The 20,849-nt window shown below is 41.1% G+C and overlaps 1 protein-coding gene across 5 annotated transcripts in view; it reads right to left on the bottom strand.

Moving 5' to 3' along the window:
• The window catches only part of OSBPL9 (oxysterol binding protein like 9), a 185,040-nt gene that overhangs the window by 113,656 nt on the left and 50,535 nt on the right, over window positions 1-20,849 (bottom strand). The window lies entirely within an intron of this gene.

The raw sequence follows: 20,849 nt of genomic DNA, 5'->3' as shown, positions 1-20,849 counted from the left end.
ACATTTTACTTTTCCATCAAGCAAGGGCACCGTCTAGCTGCACACACTTTGCCACCAATACAGTCAAAGAAAGTAGATGGGAAGGAAATGCTTTTTCACTCTCGCTTTCCTCCACTGGTTGTACAATGCCTTGCAAAAACTTGGAGTGTCTGCATTAACTCTTCCAGTCAAGAAGACTAGGAAGCTGGTAACAATAAGGACTGAACAAGATTTTGGCATGAGACAGACAAATTTAAGTCCCAGATTCACCATTTACTAGTTGTGTGACCTTAGTTAGTTACTAGAAGTAGCTTGAGTCTCAGTCTCTGAGTCTGTAAAATGAAACACCATTTACCTGACAGGGTTATCATGGGAATACATGTGAAAATCATCCAACAAAGGACCTGATTCAAAGAACTTCCTCAATAACGACTGGCTCTTTTCCCTTTTCTCTTTTCTATATAGTTGAAAACCACATGGGCATTTTGTTTTGTTTTGTTTTGTTTTTTAGAAAACTTATCATACTACTGGCCCATGTGGTATTTAAGATAACATCCATAGTTCTTTTGTATGTAAACTACAGTAAAGACAAATTCCCCACCATTTATTCATTATTTTTATAAGTACACAAAACCAACAATGAACATTTTTTTAGGACTTGCTATGTATCAGACACTGTGGGAATTGATGGGAACTCACTATCAAATGGGGAAAACAGAGGAGTTAACATGTAATAAGTACTTTCATGGGTGTAAGTGACACATATGAAAAGGTAGAGGAGGGGGGAGGACCAAACCTGTTAAAAGGATGTAGATCAGGATCAAGATTCAAGATGGCGGCATGAAAGGTGAGACAGAACTCCTCCCAAAACCACAGGTAGTGTGAAAATACAGTTAATACAACTAACCCTAAAACAGCAACAGGAAAGAAGGCTGCGCCAGACTGCATACAGAACTCGAACAGAGCAGATCTCACGAAACAGGGTAATGTACCAAAGCCTTGATCCAGTGGGATCCAAGCCCTTCCCCAGCTCACCAGCAGGAGGAAGAGAAAAGGAGCAGGGAGGGGGTGGAAGCCTGGGCTGAATACCCAGCCTTGGAGGTCTGCTTTGCAAGCAGAAAGCTACATTACGTGGTGCTCTGGAGGACAGGGAGCTGAGACAGGTGGAATGCTTGAGAGACATATTCCAGCCATTTGTGGAGGACAGGGATCCACACCCAGCCGCTCTGGAACAAGGGAAAGGCAGGCAGTCAAAGAGGCTTCCTAGCAGCGAGAGGGCTGTGAAGGGGCGGGGTTTGCATGGAGCTTGCTGCACAGGAGAAGGGAGAGGGGGACAAGGTTGTCTGGGCATGCTCAGCCCAGAAGGTTGGGAACTTTGAGGAGCTTCAGGCGCTCCATCCCCACGGCTGCCTACATCACTCCAAGGCCTCCCACTGTGATACACAGTCTGCTGAACCTTCCTCCTGGCCTAACGGGACCTGCTCACAAACCGACAGTCACTGCATTGACATCAGGCCAGTCAGAGGGAGGCCCCACCTACAACATCCAGAGATGCAAAGCACAGAGGCTTACACATGTGTGCTTGGCCCACTGGCTCTGACATTGGAGAGAGGCACTGGAGCCGGGAATCCAGAAACACCTCTTTCCTCCCCCAAGGCATCAGCACCACTCACCTACAACCCCCAACCTCACTATATATGGGCTGAGCAGCTCCAAAGATTGGAGCTTCTGGGCGCTAGAGGGCACCACACAGAAATATGAAACATCAAAAAGAACATGGTTCAGACCAAAATCTCACAAACCCCAGAAAAAGGGCCAAATGAAACTGAACTCACAAATCTTCGTGAAACACAGTTTAAAATAAAAATCATACACATGCTTATGGAGGTACAGAAAAATATTCAAGAACTCAGGAAGGAATTTAAGATGGAGATTCAATCATTAAGAAATTCCATATCTGAAATGAAACATACAATGGAGGGATTTAAAAGCAGATTAGATGTAGTAGAAGAGAGCGTAAATGGAAAAGAAATTGGAGAAGAGGAATATAAAGCTGAGGCACAGAGAGAAAAAAGGATCTCTAAGAATGAAAGAATATTCAGAGAACTGTGTGACCAATCCAAACGGAACACTAGTCACAAGTAGGGGTACGAGAAGAAGAGAGAGAAAGACAGGGATACAAAGTGTCATTAAGGAGGTAATTGCTGAAAACTTCCCCAATCTGGGGAAGGAGGTAGTCTCTCAAGCCATGGAGATGCACAGATCTCACAACACAAGGGACCCAAGGAAGACAACATCAAGACATAGAATAATTAAAATGGCAAAGATCAAGGACAAAGACAGACTTTTAAAAGCAGCTAGAGAGAGAAAAAAGACTACATACAAAGGAAAGCCCATCAGTCTATCATCAGATTTCTCAAGAGAAACCTTAAGGCCAGAAGGGAGTGGCATGATATATTTAATGCAATGAAGCAGAAGGGCCTCGAACCAAGACTACACTACCCAGCAAGGTTATCACTTAAATTTCAAGGAGGGATTAAACAATTTTCAGATAAGCAAAAGCTGAGAGAAGACTCATAACATACAAAGAATGGAGGAGGAAGAAAAAGGAGGGAAAAAAAAGAATCTTTAGGTTGTGTTTCTAATACCATATGAAGTGAGTTAAAGTAGCCTGTTAGATAGTAAGGGAATTACCCTTGAGCCCTTGGTAATGATGAATCGAAAGCCTGGAATGGCAATAAGTACATACCTATCGAAAATCACCCTAAACGTAAATAGTCTGAATGCACCAATCAAAAGATACAGAGTCACTGAATGGATAAAAAAACAAAACCTACAAGAGACACATTTCAAACCCAAAGACATACACAGACTAAAAGTAAAGGCATGGAAAAAGATATTTCATGCAACTAATAGGGAGAAAAAAGCAAGAGTTACAGTATTTGTGTCAGACAAAATAGACTTCAAAACAAAGAAAGTAACAAGAGATAAAGAAGGACATTACATAATGATAAAGGAGGCAGTCCAACAAGAGGGCATAACCATTATAAATACATATGCACCCAACACAAGGTCACCTACATATGTGAAACAAATACTAACAGAATTAAAGGGGTAAATACAAGGCAATGCATTCGTTTTGGGAGATTTCAACAAACCACTCACCCCAAAGGACAGATCCACTATATACAAAACAAGCAAAGAGAAAGAGGGACTGAACAACGTATTAGAACACATGAACCTAACAGACATCTACAGAACACTCCATCAAAAAGCAACAGGATACACATTATTCTCAAGTATACATGGAACATTTTGAAGAATAGATGATATACTAGGCAACAAAAAGAGCCTTAGTAAATTCACGAAGATTGAAATTGTACCAACCAACTTCTCAGCTCACAAAGGTATGAAACTAGAAATAAATTACACAAAGAAAATAAAAAAGCCCACAAACACATGGAAGCTTAATAACATGCTCCTAAATATTCAATGGATCAGTGACCAAATAAAAACAGAGATCAAGCAATATATGGAGACAAATGACAATAATTTAACAACACAAAAATCTGTGGGACGCAGTGAAGGACGTGCTAAGAGGGAAATATACTGCAGTACAGGCCAACCTCAGGAAAGAAGAAGAATCCCAAATAAGCAGTCTGAACTCACAATTAATGAAAGTAGAAAAGGAAGAAAAAATGAGGCCTAAAGTCAGCAGAAGGAGGGACACAATAAAAATTAAAGCATAAATAAATAAAATTGAGAAGAATAAAACAACAGAAAGAATCAATGAAAGCAGGAGCTGGTTCTGCCTCTTCGAGAAAATAAACAAACTAGATAAACCCCTAAAAAAACTTATCAAGAAAAACAGAAAGGCTACACACATAAACAGAACAGGAAATGAGAAAGGAAAAATCACTACGGACACCAAAGAAATACAAAGAATTATGAGAGAATACTATGAAAAATTATATGCTAACAAACTGGATAACCTAGAAGAAATGGACAACATTCAAGAAAAATATGAACTTGCAAGGTTGACCCAGGAAGAAAAAGAAAATCTGAATAGACCAATTAACAGCAGTGAAATTGAATTGGTAATCAAAACACTAACAAAGAATAAAACTCCCGTACCAGATGGTTTCACTACTGAATTTTATCAAACATTTAGTGAAGACCTAATACCCATCCTCCTTAGAGTTTTCCAAAAAGTAGAAGAGGAGGGCATATACTTCCAAACTCATTCTATGAAGCAAGCATCACTCTAATACAAAAACCAGGCAAAAACACCACCAAAAAAGAAAATTACAGACCAATATCCCTGATGAACATAGATGCAAAAATACTCAACAAAATATTAGCAAACCGAATTCAAAAATACATCAAAAAGATCATCTGTCATGATCAGGTGGGATTCCTCCCAGAGAGGCAAGGATGGTACAGCATTCGAAAATCCATCAACATCATCCACCAAATCAACAAAAACAAGGACAAAAACCACATGATCATTTCCATAGATGCTGAAAAAACATTCAACAAAATTCAACATCCATTCATGATAAAAACTCTCAACAAAATAGGTATAGAGGGCAAGTACCTCAACATAATAAAGGCCATATACGACAAACCCACAGCCAACATCATATTGAACAGCGAGAAGCTGAAAGCTTTTCCTCTAAGGTCAGGAACAAGACAAGGATGCCCATTCTCCCCACTTTTATTCAACATAGTTCTGGAGATGCCAGCCACAGCAATCAGACAACACAAAGAAATAAAAGGCATCCAGATTGGCAGAGAAGAAGTCAAACTGTCCATTTTTGCAGACGACATGATATGGTACATAAAAATCCCTAAAGAATCCACTCCACAACTACTAGAACTAATATCTGAATTCAGCAAAGCTGAAAGATACAAAATCAATACACAGAAATCCTTTCCTATACACTAATGATGAACTAGCAGAAAGAGAAATCAGGAAAACAATTCCATTCACAACTGCATCAAAAAGAATAAAATACCTAGGAATAAACCTAAACAAAGAAGTGAAAGACCTAAACCCTGAAAACTACAAGACACTCTTAAGACAAATTAAAGAGGACACTAACAAATGGGAACTCAACCCATGCTCTTGGCTACGAAGAATTAATATCATCAAAATGGCCATCCTGCTTAAAGCCATCCACAGATTCAATGCAATCCCTATCAAAATACCAAGAGCATTCTTCCACGAATTAGAGAAAATAGTTCTAAAATTCATATGGAATGACAAAAGACCCCGAATAGCCAAAACAATCCTGAAAAGGAAGAAGAAAGCATGGGGAATTACACTCCCTGACTTCAAGCTCTACTACAAAGCCACAGTAATCAAGATTATTTGGTACTGGCACAAGAACAGACCCATAGACCATTGGAACAGACTAGAGAGAGCCCAGACATAAACCCAAGCATATATGGTCAATTAATATATGACAAAGGAGCTATGGATATACAACGGGGGAAATGACAGCCTCTTCAACAGCTGGTGTTGGCAAAACTGGACAGCTACATGTAAGAGAATGAAACTGGATCATTGTCTAACCCCATACACAAAAGTAAACTCAAAATGTATCAAAGAACTGAATGTAAGTCATGAAACAAAACTCTAAGAAAACATAGGGAAAAATCTCTTGAACATAAACATGAGCAACTTCTTCATGAACATATCTCCCCGGGCAAGGGAAACAAAAGCAAAAATGAACAAGTGGGACTATATCAAACTAAAAAGCTTCTGTACAGCAAAGGACACCATGAATAGAACAAAACAATGTCCTACAGTATGGGAGAATATATTCATAAATGACATGTCCGATAAGGGTTTGTTTTGACCATTCAAATTATATAAAGAGCTCACACACCTCAACAAACAAAAAGCAAATAAGCCAACTAAAAAATGGGCAGAGGAGCTGAACAGACACTTCTCCAAAGAAGAAATTCAGATGGCCAACAGACACATGAAAAGATGCTCCACATCCCTAATCATCAGAGAAATGCAAATTAATACCACAATGAGATATCACCTCATGCCAGTTAGGATGGCCAACATCCAAAAGACAAACAACAACAAACATTGTCGAGGATGTGGAGAAAGGGGAACGCTCCTACACCGCTGGTGGGAATGTAAACTAGTTCAACCATTGTGGAAAGCAGTATGGAGGTTTTTCAAAAAACTAAAAATAGAAATACCATTTGACCCAGGAATTCCACTCTTAGGAATTTACTCTAAGACTCCAGGAGCCCAGTTTGAAATAGGCATATGCACCTCTATGTTTATCAAGCACTATTTACAATAGCCAAGAAATGGAAGCAACCTAAGTGTCCATCAGTAGATGAATGGCTAAAGAAGATGTAGTACATATACACAATGGAATATTATTCAGCCATAAGAAGAAAACAAATCCTACCATTTGCAACAACATGCATGGAGTTAGAGGGTATTATGCTCAGTGAAATAAGCCAGGCAGAGAAAGACAAGTATTAAATGATTTCACTCATCTGTGGAGTATAAGAACAAAGAAAAAAACTGAAGGAACAAAACAGCAGCAGGCTCACAGAACCCAAGAATGGACTAGCAGTTACCAAAGGGAAAGGGACTGGGGAAGATGGGTAGGAAGGGAGCGATAAGGGGAAAAAGGGATATTACAATTAGCACAATAATGCAGTGGGGAGGTGACACAGGGAAGGCAGTATAACACAGAGAAGACAAGTAGTGATTTGATAGCATCTTACTATGCTGATGGACAGTGACTATAACAAGGTATGTGGTGGGGACCTGATAATAAGGGGAGTCTAGTAACCATAATGTTGCTCATGTAATTGTAGATTAATAATAACAACAACCAAAAAAGGGATGTGTATCAGGAGTGCTTCACAGAAGCAACCTTTGAAAAGTCTTTTAAAAGATGAGCTCACCAGGTGAAGGCACAGAACATTCCTGACATAAGGAAAGATATGTCAGAAGCATTGCGAAATGCAGAAACACAGTCAGGGAACACAAAGAAATGTGGTTGGAACATAGAATAGAATGGTATGAAGAGACAAGGAGAGATCTGTGGTGTGAGTCAATAATAGCTTATAAAGCTCTTTTGTAAGGTGGATGGTAGATGTATTATCTATCACCACCATCACCATAATCATCATCATCCAGAGTAGATATTATTTACTGGATGTGTGCTATGTGCCAAACTCTGTACATATATAATTGCTAAGCCTCACAACAACCTGCAAGTTATATAACATTATCTTCATAAGGATTAAGAAATTTACCCAATGGCACTAGGTCACTAAGGGTGGAGCTGAGAGACCCCCAGTCTCTCTGATTCTTTCTGCTACCGCTGATCCTAAACTTGGCTGCACAACGCAATCGCCTGAGGAACCTGTTTAAAAATAAAGGTTCCAGGCCCTATTGTAAAACAGCATGTCTACAGAATGGGACTTGGGAACCTATACTGTAAACAAACTCTCCAGATGTTTCTTAAACAGGAACCCAAATTCAGTCCAACTTTTTGAAAATACCACATAACCTCTTAAAACACAAACACACACACACACACACACACACACACACACACACACACACAAACATTACTCACTAACAGCTTCCATCTATGTGCCAGGTGCCTAAACCTCACAATATCCTGCAAAGGTATTATAATTTCCCACTTTAAAGAAGAGAAAATTAAAGCTCAGGAAGACTACAGATAGCTTCCATTTTCTACTCAACAAAGCAAAGGACAGAAGTAAGATGCAAACACAGGTACATCTGGTTCTTCTATCGTGCTGCATAGTAGGCAAAATCTGATGCCCCCCACCCCAAGTAAATGACCTTTACTCCTGTGTCTTGCTAATGGGTTTCAGCCCCATGCAGGTTCGCTATGGATTCAATGTGACCAAAGAAACTGACAGCAAAACATTCTTGGGGTGAAAGGGTTATACACAACTTTATTTCCAGGTGGCAGGTCAGTCACTAGAATCCCATTCACTCAGAGCAAGTCTGCCTGCAGCAAGCCAGTCTCTGCATCTGGGCCCCTCTGCCCGCACAGCCATCCTCTGGGCCTCTCTGCACAGTCGTCCCACACAGCGGTCCTCTGGGCCTCTCTGCATAGTCATCCCACACAGCTGTTCTCTGGGCCTCTCTGCACAGTCGTCCCGCACCGCCGTCCTCTGGGCCTCTGTCCTTGGTGCTGCCACCACTCCAGCCTCTGCTCTGCTCTCCTCAGCCTTGCAGCCCTGCCACCGTGTAGCCACCGTGTAGCCACCGTGTCAGCCATGTATTGCCCACAGATGTGCAGTGAGCTAGTCAACCAGGGCCAGTTGAAAATCCTGGCCACAGAAACTCTCATTTTATCCACACTCCATCCCTCCAGGATTGTCTCCTCTCAATTTATGGGCCCATAGTCCTCTGCAATGGTCCCTGTGCAAGGAAGCTCAAACATTGTTCTTCAGCCTCTCCAGCAAAAAATCTTGCAGACACACAGGCCAGACTTGTGGCTTGGTCTCTGACCTCTGCCCCTTTAGTCTTAATAGCTTGAACTGCTGCACTGGTTTCAGTTGTTGCCATAGCTCCAGTAAGATCCTGTTTGGCTTCCTGTCTAATCCTTCCTGTCTAATCCTTCCATCTACTCCTGCCCGTATCAAATCAACCCACATCTGGGTCCTCGTAACCCTCACAAAGCCCCTCAAATTCCTCCTGTGAGTAACAAGTCTTATTTCTTTCTGGGTTCTCGTTGCTTCAGCTACTGTATGTGTCACCTCGCATTTTGTAATCGCTGCCTCAAGGTGGGCTGCACTGTCAGGGAAGACAGCTTTCCCATCTCTGATCCCGACAGAACAATTCCATCCACCCCTAAGTCCCACAGCCACCAGCTCAGCCTGAGTATAGGGGTGGACCATAGAGTGCTCCACGACCTGGGGAGGGGGCTGTTCCTCTCCTTGGGGAACTTTTGGCTGCTGGGTCTTTATTTTCTTTACAACCACTGGGCGGGCTTTCAATACATGAAGGGCCAGTGCCTCCAGCACCACTTCTTCATCCTTCCCCAGCTCCTCCATTTCTGGGGCTGATGGCACCTTTCTCTCCCCTCCCGAGTGCCTCCTCTGCTACAACCTTTACCTTTTCTACTGTGCGTCGCAGCAATGCTACCTCAGTCTTCAGAAGGTTTCTTACCTTCACCTCGATGCTCCTCAGCTGATGTTTTCATGCCACCTCCACCTGTGCTTCCCTCAGGAGGTCCTCTTTTTCCTTGATGGCCTCTTTCTCCTTCAGAACACCTGGTAGTGCTGCCATCTTGTCTCCAATGGCATCTTGCTGCCGGCACTCTCGTGCTGCCTCCTCTCATATCAATGCCATCTCTTTCTCAGGGAATCCACAGAAGTTTGCAGCTCATATTCTCGTACCACCTCCTCTCACATCAATGCCATTTTCCTCCTCAGGGAATTCACTGAAGTCTGCAGCTCATGTTCTCATGCTGCCTCTCACATCAATGCCATTTCCCTCCTCAGGGAATCCACAGAAGTTTGCAGCTCGCATTCTCATGCCGTCATTTCTTGGGTCTCCTCTGTAGACCTTTTTAAAACTGTGAGAACCAGCCAACCCATAGTCCCTGCTGCCTCACGGGCACTCTGCTTCTCAAAAGATCTGCTTACTACACTAAGGGCCACTCCTACTGCCTCAGCTGTCACCTCCACTTGCCTCCAGTCCTGGGGTGGGGCCCAGTCCTCTAGGAGACAAGCAACCTCAAACCACATACCCGCTGGGGGATGATCCACTGTCTTCCCATTGATAGGGGCAGCCCTCTGAAGTACACCTCCCATAAGGGCAGCCTGTCTTTTTCCCTGGTCAACAATGAATCCAGATGACTACACCAATTGTCTTGCCAATGGGTTTCAGACCCGTGCAAGTTCGCTATGGATTCAATGTGACCAAAGAAATTGACAGCAAAACGTTCTTGGGGTGAAAGGCTTATATCCAACTTTATTTCCAGGTGACAGGTCAGTCACTAGAATCCCGTCTGCATGCAGCAAGCCAGTCTCAACCTCTGGGCCTTTCTGCCTGCACAGCCATCCTCTGGGCCTCTCTGCACAGTCATCCTGCACAGCCATCCTCTGGGCCTCTGTCCTCAGCACTGACACCACTCCAGCCTCTGCTCTGCTCTCCTGCAGCCTTGCAGCCCTGCCACCATGTCACACCCAGAGCACTGGGTGGAGCTCTTTATATAGAGTCAACAGCCATGTATTGCCCACAGGTGTGCAGTGAGCTAGTCAACCAGGGCCAGGTGAGAATCCTGGCCACAGGAACTCTCATTTTATCCAAACCCTGTATAACTTCCTCCCCTTTTAATGAGGGTGGAAACTGTGAACACGCTATCTCTACAGGATGAATTATGTTACAGGATGAATTATCACTAGGAAGATTAGTGATAGTGCAAAGGGGAGATCACCTTGTGGGTATAACCTAACCCAATCACATAAGGCCTTTTAAAAGCAAAGTATTTTCTGCAGCTGGTAGGAGAATGGCAAGTTAGAGAGACTCAAAACACTAGGATGTAATGCACCTGTACACTGCTGACTTAAAGATGAAGAGGCAATATGACAAGGAGTATGTGCTGCCTCTAGAATTTGAGAGAAGAACCCAGCTGACAGCCAGCAAGAAAACTTGCTGAGTTTCAACCTTAGAGCCACAGGAAGTGAGTTCTGCCAACAACCTGAATGAGCCTGGAAGCAGATTCTCCCTTGGAGTCTTCCTCAGAGCCTCCAGGTAAGAGCTCAGTGAGGTCATACCTTGATTGCATCCTTCTGAGAGCTTAAGCAGAGAATGCTTCTCAGATGTTTGATCTACAGAACTGTGAGACAATAAATGGGCGAAGGTTTCTTAACTATGGTAAATATACATAAAATTTACCATTTAAACATTTTAAGTGTTTGAGTCAGTGGCATTAAGTACATTCACTTTGTTGTGGAACCATCACACTGTCCATCTCCAGATCTTTTTCATCTTCCCAAACTGAAACTCTGTATCCATTAAACACTAACGCCTCTGTCCCATTGCCCTCAACCCCTGGAAACGATTATTCCACTTTTTGTCTCCATGAATTTGACTACTCTACATACCACATAGAAGTAGAATCATACAGTATTTGTCTTTCTGTGACTAGCTTATTTCACTTAGCATAATGTACTCAAAGTTCATCCATATTGTACCATGTGTCATAATTTCTTTTTGAGACTAAAAGATATTCCATTCTATGTATATACCACATTTTGTTTATCCATTCACCCACTGAATAGACACTGGGTTGCTTAAAATTCTAGGCTATTGTGACTAATGCTGCTATGAACATGGTTACAAATATCTGTCCAACTTTGCTTTCAATTCTTTTGGATATACATGAGTGTTGTTTGAAGTCAATTCATTATCTTGAAAATTGGGTAAGCAAAAGGAAATAACCAAGCACTTATCCTTTCACTTGAACTATATCACCACTGGGTAACCAAAGAATAGATGAAGAGGAATGTCCTCTGATAAAATTATTTTGATAAAATTTAAATGATAAAATATAATTGTGTAACCACCAAAAGAGTTAATGAATCTAGGTACTGAGCATCAATAGCTGCTAATATCAACAAACAGTAAAAACCAGACATTATGTGCCTCCTGATAAAAGAACAGAACACCACCTGTTGTAATGCCAAAGAGATCATACCTGAGTCTGATCCAATCTCTAGATCAAGTTTTTCCAATTTGTAGGTAAAGCAGAAGCAGACAAACATGCTAAACTGTACCAGCATGCAATTGGTAACATCTACACTATGGAAATACCCCTACAGATCAAAGGGTCTGGATCTTTCAAGAGTAAATGCAAACAAAAGGTATCAAATTTTTTAGAAAGGGCAAGATAAATGTATAGAATTTAGGAATGTAAATCCAAGAAGTGATTACTATGATAGAATACTGGTTACTTAAGGAGACATGTAGGGAGCTGTAATTTGAACAGGGCACATGTAGAGGCTTCTGGGGTAGCTGGCAAAATTCTACTTCTTAACCTGGGTAGTAGTCACAAGGGTTAATAATTAGTTAAGCTATAGTTAAAAGAAAAAAATTGTGCATTAACTGTAACAATGAGAGAATGCCTCAAATCAAGATTGAATTCAACTTAAGAGCTTTCTCAATACAGCTCTGGCAAAGTCTCACTACTAAGCCATCTCAAGCCAAGAAAGAAGTTAATACCAGACTGAGTGGTGACTGAGGTAAATAATAGCAAGCGCTTAGGAAAGCAATTAAATCAAGAAGATAAAAGAGAAACAGTAAACAGTATAATAAGTTAAATTTTTAAAAATCTCTATGCTCACATATACACACCATCTACTCAAAACAGGCCTGTTTCATTTCTATCCTGTAATTTCACCATACTTACTCCTATCTTAGCACCAGAATTTTTCCATTAAAATTTGGTTTCAGGTTCCGGTTCAAGATGACATCATAGGAAGATCCTGAGCTTACCTCCTCCCACAGACACACTGAGCTTATAGCTACATATGGAATAATATCCTCTTAAACCTGAAGGCTGGCTAAGTCACGACTACACATCCAACAAATAAGAAAACCACATCAAAATGAAGAAAGCTGGGACACAATCTTGCCATACCTCACCCCCACCATGGCATCCCACAACAGGAAGAAAACTCAAAACTCGAAACTTCTCCTTGAGAAGCAAAGGGTTCAAACCCCACATCAGGCATCACAACCTTTAAGACATTCACTTGAGAGACAAGCCCCACCCATCACCCCAAACATCTAAGTTTGAAATTCATCCCAAGACCCACAAGATTCTAGTGATATGAGAAAAGGGTCTGTATGCTAAAACCTACCCATCCCAGGGTCCAGTTCAGAGGCAGCCAATCATATCCTGACTTAAAGTGAAGTAGGCTCACCTGCTTATATTAAGACCTCAGCCTGAGGGGCAGGCATCTAATTTAACATCACATCCAGGATCCCAATGGAACACTCTCCAGGGACAGAGACTAGAGGGCATCATCTTCATACTCTCCCTCTGCCATGTTCCAGAGCACCAGTATCTCCTGAAAGGGAGTTTTTACATGCATCTGGTACCCCAGTTTTTGCAGCTATCACTTAGGGGCACCACTTGATCACCTGGCTCTGGAGCCAGGGGAACATGTATTCCTGGATCCATGAGACTGTAAATAATTGATGTCATCCCGAAAGCAGATCATATTCCTGTCACTGGCATCCTGATTTTTGCAACTGCTGCCAAAGGACACCTCTACATCACATTGATTTGATGGCCAGTGGAGCTTATGCCTCTGGATCCCACAGGTCTGTAGCCAAGACAGAGCTACCACCCCCAGAGTAAAGCAAGAGGCAATGGAACCAGGAGCTCAGTCTTTCTGTGAAGGAGATCTATTAGCTTATCTTCATGACTTCAGCTTAAGGGGAAGGCTTCTAATTAAACATGCATCTTGGGGCTGACAGTAATCCCTCCCACAGAACTCTGAGAGCAGGTGTTATCTTTGCACACACCCTCTACCACACTACACAGCACCAGTATCTCCTGGAGGGAGGGGAGCATTAGAAGCATGTGGTGCCTTGATCTTTAATACCTGGTGCCCCTTTTTACAGCTGCTGCCCAGAGGACGCTCCTTAATCACCAGGCTCTGGTGGCCAGTGGGGCCTTGTATTCCTGGGTCCCATGGACTGTGGCAATCAGAGAGACAGTCCTTGGTAAGCTACCACCCTCAAGGCACTACACAGACAGTAGAATGGAGTAAATGGAGACACACACTCCATTTTTTCTGTGAACAAAATTTCTTTGTCCTGGAGCTTTGGCCTGAAAGGCAAGCTTCTGCTTTAGCACACATTTAGAGGCTGTCTCAAGGAATGTAGACTGTGGATGCCACCTTAGTGCTTTTGCTCTGCCTTGCTCCAGCTCACTATTATCACCCAGAAAACACCTCATGCACTTATCTGGAGCCCTAATTTCTGCAACCTCCAGACGGTATGGCTCTGCTGCCAAGTAGGGTTAACCTTGCAGTTCCACAAAGCTATATATATTTGCATAATTTTAAAAGCTGATGCCTTAGGGTTTGGCTTCCAGTCAATTTGAATCTAGGTGCTGAGAACCTCACCTTTGGGGCTGGTGGGTCTTGGCACATCCTCAACTACTGTGAACTATTAAAAAATAATAGGCTACTTGGAAAACACAAAGATATGGGAGAGAATCAAGAGCTGAGGAAGGGTTGAATGACAAGTTTCGTCTCCTATATGAGACCACTCTTAAAGACTGTGACAGGTGGTTGTTTCATCTACTGTACAGAAATGAACAGAGAGTCAAGCAAAATGAGGAAACAGAGGAATAAGTTCCAAATGAAAACAAGATAAAACTTCAGGAAAAAAAAACCTTAAGGAAACAGAAACAAGTAATTTGCCTGATAAAAGATTTAAGATAGATGAAGAAAGAGAGAGGATTAAAGCTAATAGATCTCCTTCACAGAAATACTGAGCTCCTGGTTCCATTGCCTCTTGCTTTACTCTGGGGGTGGTAGCTCTGTCTTGGCTACAGACCTGTGGGATCCAGAGGCATAAGCTCCACTGGTCATCAAATCAAGATGTTGCTCCCTTCTGGCCTTTAAGGTTTCTGCCTCTGTGTGAGAGGAGAGACAGAGGTTTCCTCCTAAAACTGTACACAATTAGAAAATATCGTTGGTGAAACTAATCCTGAGACCAACAGGAGAGAGGGCGGCGCAAGACTGCATACACCTGGAGAAAACAGCAGACCTCATGAAACAGGGTGACGTACCAAAGCTGTGGCCTGGCGGGACCCAAGCCCCTCCTGCACACCAGCAGGAGGAAAAGAAATGGAGCAGGGAGGGAGTGGAAGGCCTGGGACTGCTGAATACCTAGCTACAGAGATCTACTCTGGGAGCACAAACCTACATTTCATGGTGCTTTCATGATACTCACGTGATTACGGGGCTGGAAAGCTAATACAGGCAGAATTCCTGGAGAGACTGAAATTCCAGCTGATTGAGGAATGCAGGGATTTGTATCAGGCTGCACTGGGACAAAGCTTATACCTCCATGCTTGGCCCACTGGTTCAGGCAGTGGACAGAGACATACCAGCCGAAAAGTAGGGAACAACTCTTTCCTCCCCTGAGGCATCAATACCGCTCCCCTGCAAGCCTTGACATTGCTTCAGGAGCTGAGCAGCTCCAGAGTAGAGCTTCTGGACACTAGAGGGCGCCATATACAAATATGAAACGCAAAAGGAATCTGGTCAAGGGTAAAATTAATATAAGTCTGAAGAAAGATTTAAATGACATGGACCTGATGACTCTTCCTGAAAGGGAGTTCAAAATAAAAATTATCAACATGCTAATGGAGGTACAGAAAGATAGCCAAGAACTCAGGAATGAATTCAGGTTGGAGATCCAATTGTTGAAGAGCACAATGGAGGGTATTAAAAGCAGGTTGGATATGGTGGAGGAGACGATTAATGAAATACAAACCAGAGAAGAGGAATACAAAGAAGGCGAAGCATAGAGAGAAAAAAGGATCTGTAAGAATGAAAGAATGTTGAGAGAACTGTGTGACCAATCCAAATGGAACAATATTTGCATTACACGGATACCAGAAGAAGAAGAGAAAGGGACAGAAAGTGTCTTTGAGTAGGTAGTTGCCAGAAACTTCCCCAATATGGGGAAGGAGATAGTCTCTCAGGCCATGGAGATCCACAGATCTCCCAACACAACGGTCCCAAGGAAGACAACACCAAGACATATAATAATAAAATTGGCAAAAGTCAAGGATAAGGACAGACTATTAAAAGCAGCCAGAGAGAGAAATAAGATCACATACAAAGGAAAGCCCATCAGAATATCATCAGATTTCTCAGCAGAAACCTGAAAGGCCAGAAGGGAGTGACATGATGCATTTAATGCAATGAAACAGAAGGGCCTGGAACCAAAATTACTTTATCCAGCAAGATTATTATTGAAATTTGAAGGAGGGATTAAACAGATAAGCAAAAGCTGAGAGAATTTACCTCCCACAAACCATCTCTACAGTCTATTTGGAGGGACTGCTATAGATGGAAGTGTTCCTAAGGTTTAATAGCTGTCACCAGAGGTAATAAAACCACAGTAAAGAAAGTAGAACAGCTAATTACTAAGCAAATGCAAAATTAAATTAACTATCCCCAAAGTCAATCAAGGGATAGACAAAGAATACAAAATATAACTAATATATAAAGAATGGAGGAGGAAGAAAAAGGAGGAGGAAAAGAAAAGAACCTTTAGATTGTATTTGTAACAGCATATTAAGTGAGTTAAGTTAGACTTAGATAGTAAGGAAATTACCCTTGAACCTTTGGTAGCCACGAATCTAAAGCCTGCAATGGCAATAAGTACATATCTTTCAATAATCACCCTAAATGTAAATAGAATGAATGCATCAGTCAAAAGACACAGAGTCACTGAATGGATAAAAAAACAAGAACCATCTATACGCCAACTACAAGAGACTCACCTTAAACCCAAAGATATACACAGACTAAAAGCCAAGGGATGGCAAAAGATATTTCATGCAAACAACAGGGAGAAAAAACCAGGTGTTGCAGTACTAGTATCAGACAAAATACACTTCAAAACAAAGAAAGGAACAAGAGATAAAGAAGGACATTACATAATGATAAAGGGGTCAGCCCAACAAGAGGATATAACCATTAAATATATATATGTACCCAATACAGGAGCACCAACATATGTGAAACAAATACTAACAGAATTAAAGGGGGAAATAGAATGCAATGCATACGTGATAGGAGAATTCAACACACCACTCACTCCAACGGACAGGTTCAGCAGACAGAAAATAAGTAAGGACACAGAGGCACTGAAAAACATACTAGAACAGATGGATTTAACAGACATATACATAACTCAACACCCAAAAGCTGCTGGATTCACATTCTTCTCAAGTACACATGGAACATCCTCCAGAATAGATCACATACTAGGCCACAAAAAGAGCCTCAGTAAATTCAAAAAGATTGAAACTCCACCAACCAACTTCTCAGACCACAAAGGCATAAAACTAGAAACTGAACAAAGAAAACAAAAACTTTCACAAACATATGGAAGCTTAACAACATTTTTCTAAATAATCAATGGATCAATGGCCAAATTACAACAGATATCAAGCAATATATGGAGACAAATGACACGGAAAGCATAAAGCCTCAACTTCTGTGGGACACAGCGAAGGCAATTCTAAGAGGAAAGTATATAGGAATCAGGTCTTTCTAAAGAAGGAAGAACATTCCTAAATAATAGTCTAAAGTCACAATTATTGAAATTAGAAAAAGCAGAAAAATGAGTCCCAAAATCAGCAGGAGGGACATAATAAAGATAAGAGAAGAATAAAATTGAGAAGAATAAAACAATAAAAAAAAAATCAAAGAAACCAAGAGCTGGTTCTCTGAGATAATAAACAAAATAGATAAACCCATAGCCAGACTTCTTAAGAGAAAAAGAGAATCTACACACATCAACAGAATCAGAAATGAGAAAGGAAAAATCATGACAGATCTCACAGAAATACAAAGAATTACTACAGAACACTATGAAAATCTATGTGCTAACAAGCTAGAAAACCTAGAAAAAATGGACAACTTCCTAGAAAACTACAACCTTCCAAGACTGACCAAGGAAGAAACAGAAAATCTAAGCAGATCAATGACCTGCAACGAAATTGAATTGGTAATCAAAAAATGATCCAAGAACAAAATCCCTTGCCAGATGGATTCACCACTGAATTTTATCAGACATACAGAGATGACATGATACCCATTCTCCTTAAAGTTTTCCAAAAAATAGAAGAGGAGGGAATACATTCAAACTCATTCTATGAAGCCAGCATCACTCTAATATGAAAACAAGGCAAAGACCCCACCAAAAAAGAAAACTACAGATGAATATCCCCAATGAACATACATGCAATAGTACTCAACAAAATATTAGCAAAGTGAATTAAAAAATACATCAAGAGGATCATACAACATGATGAGGTGGGATTCATCTCAGAGATGCAAAGATGGTACAACATTTGAAAATCCATCAACATCATCCACCACATCAACAAAAAGAAAAACAGAAACCACATGATCATCTCCATAGACGTTGAAAAAGCATTCAACAAAATTCAACATCCATTCATGAAAAAAACTCTCAACAAAATGGGTATAGAGGGCAAGTACCTCAACATAATAAAGGCCATATGTGATAAACCCACAGCCAACATCATACTGAACAGTGAAAGGCTGAAAGCTTTTCCTCTGAGATTGGGAACAAGACAGAGATGCCCACTCTCCCCACTGTTATTCAACATAGTACTGGAGGTCATAGCCATGGCAATTAGACAAAACAAAGAAATACAAGGCATCCAGATTGGCAAAGAAGAAATCAAACTCTCACTATTTTCAGAAGACATGATATTGTACATAAAAATCCCTAAAGACTCCACTCCAAAACTTCTAGAACTAATATCAAAATTCACCAAAGTTGCAGGATACAAAATTAATACACAGAAATCTGTTGCTTTCCTTTACTCTAATGATGAACTAGCAGAAAGAGAAATCAGAAAAACAATTCCATTCACAATTGCATCAAAAAGAATAAAATACCTAAGAATAAACCTAAACAAGGAAGTGAAAGACTTATACCCTGAAAACCACAAGACACTCTTAAGAGAGATTAAAGAAGACACTAACAAATGGAAACTCATCCCATGAGCTTAGCTAGGAAGAATTAATATTGTCAAAATGACCATCCTGCGTAAAGCCATCTACAGATTCAATGCAATCCCTAACAAATTGCCAAAAGCATTCTTCAATGAACAGGAACAAATAGTTCTAAAATTCATATGGAACCACAAAAGACACCAAATTGCCAAAGCAATCCTAAGAAGGAAGAATAAAGCAGGGGGGAATCTCACTTCCCAACTTCAAGCTCTACTACAAAGCCACAGTAATCAAGACAGTTTGGTACTGGCAAAAGAACAGACCCACAGACCAGTGGAACACAATAGGGAGCCCAGATTTTAACCCAAACATATATGGTCAATTCATATACAATAAAGGAGCCATAGACATACAATGGGGAAATGACAGCCTCTTCAACAGCTGGTATTGGCAAAACTGGACAGCTACATGTAAGAGAATGAAACTGGATCATTGTCAAACCCCATACACAAAAGTAAATTCAAAATGGATCAAAGACCTGAATATAAGTCATGAAATCATAAAATTCTTAGAAAAAAACATAGGGAAAAATCTGTTGGACATAAACATGAGCAACTTCTTCATGAACATATCTCCTCTGGTAAGGGAAACAAAAGCAAAAATGAACAAGTGGGATGATATCAAGCTGAAAAGCTTCTGTACAGCAAAGAACACCATCAATAGTACAAAAACGCATCCTACAGTATGGGAGAATATATTCATAAATGACATATCCGATAAAAGGTTGACATCCAATATATATAAAGAGCTCACACAACTCAACAAACAAAAAGCAAATAATCCTATTAAAAAATGAGCCGAGGATCTGAACAAACACTTCTCCAAAGAAATTCAGATGGCCAACAGACACATGAAAAGATGCTCCACATCGGTAATCATCAGAGAAATGCAAATTAATACCATAATGAGATAACACCTCACACCAGTAAGGATTGCCACCATCCAAATGACAAACAATGACAAATGTTGGCGAGGTTGTGGTGAAAAGGGACCCAACCCTCCTACACTGTTGGTGGGAATGTAAATTAGTTCAACCATTGTGGAAAGCAGTATGGAGGTTCCTCAAAAACTCAAAATAGAAATACCATTTGACCCAGGAATTCCACTCTTAGGAATTTACCCTAAGAATGCAGCAGCTCAGTTTGAAAAGGACAGATGCACCCCTATGTTTAGCACAGCACTATTTACAATAGCCAAGAAATGGAAGCAACCTAAGTGTCCATCAGTAGATGAATGGATAAAGAAGATGTGGTACATATACACAATGGAATATTATTCAGCCATAAGAAGAAAACAAATCCTACCATTTGCAACAACATGCATGGAGTTAAGAGGGTATTATGCTCAGTGAAATAAGCCAGGTGGAGAAAGACAAGTATCAAATGATTTCACTCATCTGTGGAGTATAGGAACAAAGAAAAACTGAAGGACCAAAATAGCAGCAGACTCACAGAACTCAAGAATGGACTAACAGTTACCAAAGGGAAAGGGACTGGGGAGGATGGGTGGAAAGGGAGGGATAAGGGGAGGGAAAAAAGAAAGGGGGCATTATAATTAGCATGTATAATGTGAGGGTGGGGTACAGGGAGGGCTGTGCAACACAGAGAAGACAAGTAGTGATTCTATGGAATCTTACTACGCTGATGGACAGTGACTGTAATGTGGTATGTGGGGGGGACTTGGTGACGGGGGTGTCTAGTAAACATAATGTTCCTCATATAATTATAGAGTAACAATACCGAAATATAAAAAAAATAACAAAATAAAAAAACTTAAGGAACAGAACAGCAGCCGACTCACAGAACCCAAGAATGGACTAATAGTTACCAAAGGGAAAGGGACTGGGGAAGATGGGTGTGATGGGAGGGATAAGGGGAAAAAAGGGGGCATTACTACTAGCAGATATAATGTAGGGTGGGGTACAGGGAGGAGTGTACAACACAGAGAAGACAACTAAGTGATTCAACAGCATCTTACTATGCTGATGGACAGTTACTGTAATGGGGTATGTGGCAGGGACTTGA

The sequence above is a fragment of the Manis javanica genome, chromosome 4, assembly GCF_040802235.1.
Source record: "Manis javanica isolate MJ-LG chromosome 4, MJ_LKY, whole genome shotgun sequence".
Lineage (NCBI taxonomy): Eukaryota > Metazoa > Chordata > Mammalia > Pholidota > Manidae > Manis > Manis javanica.
The sequence above is the reverse complement of the archived record's forward strand: the minus strand, read 5'-3'. Positions and strand labels throughout refer to the sequence as shown.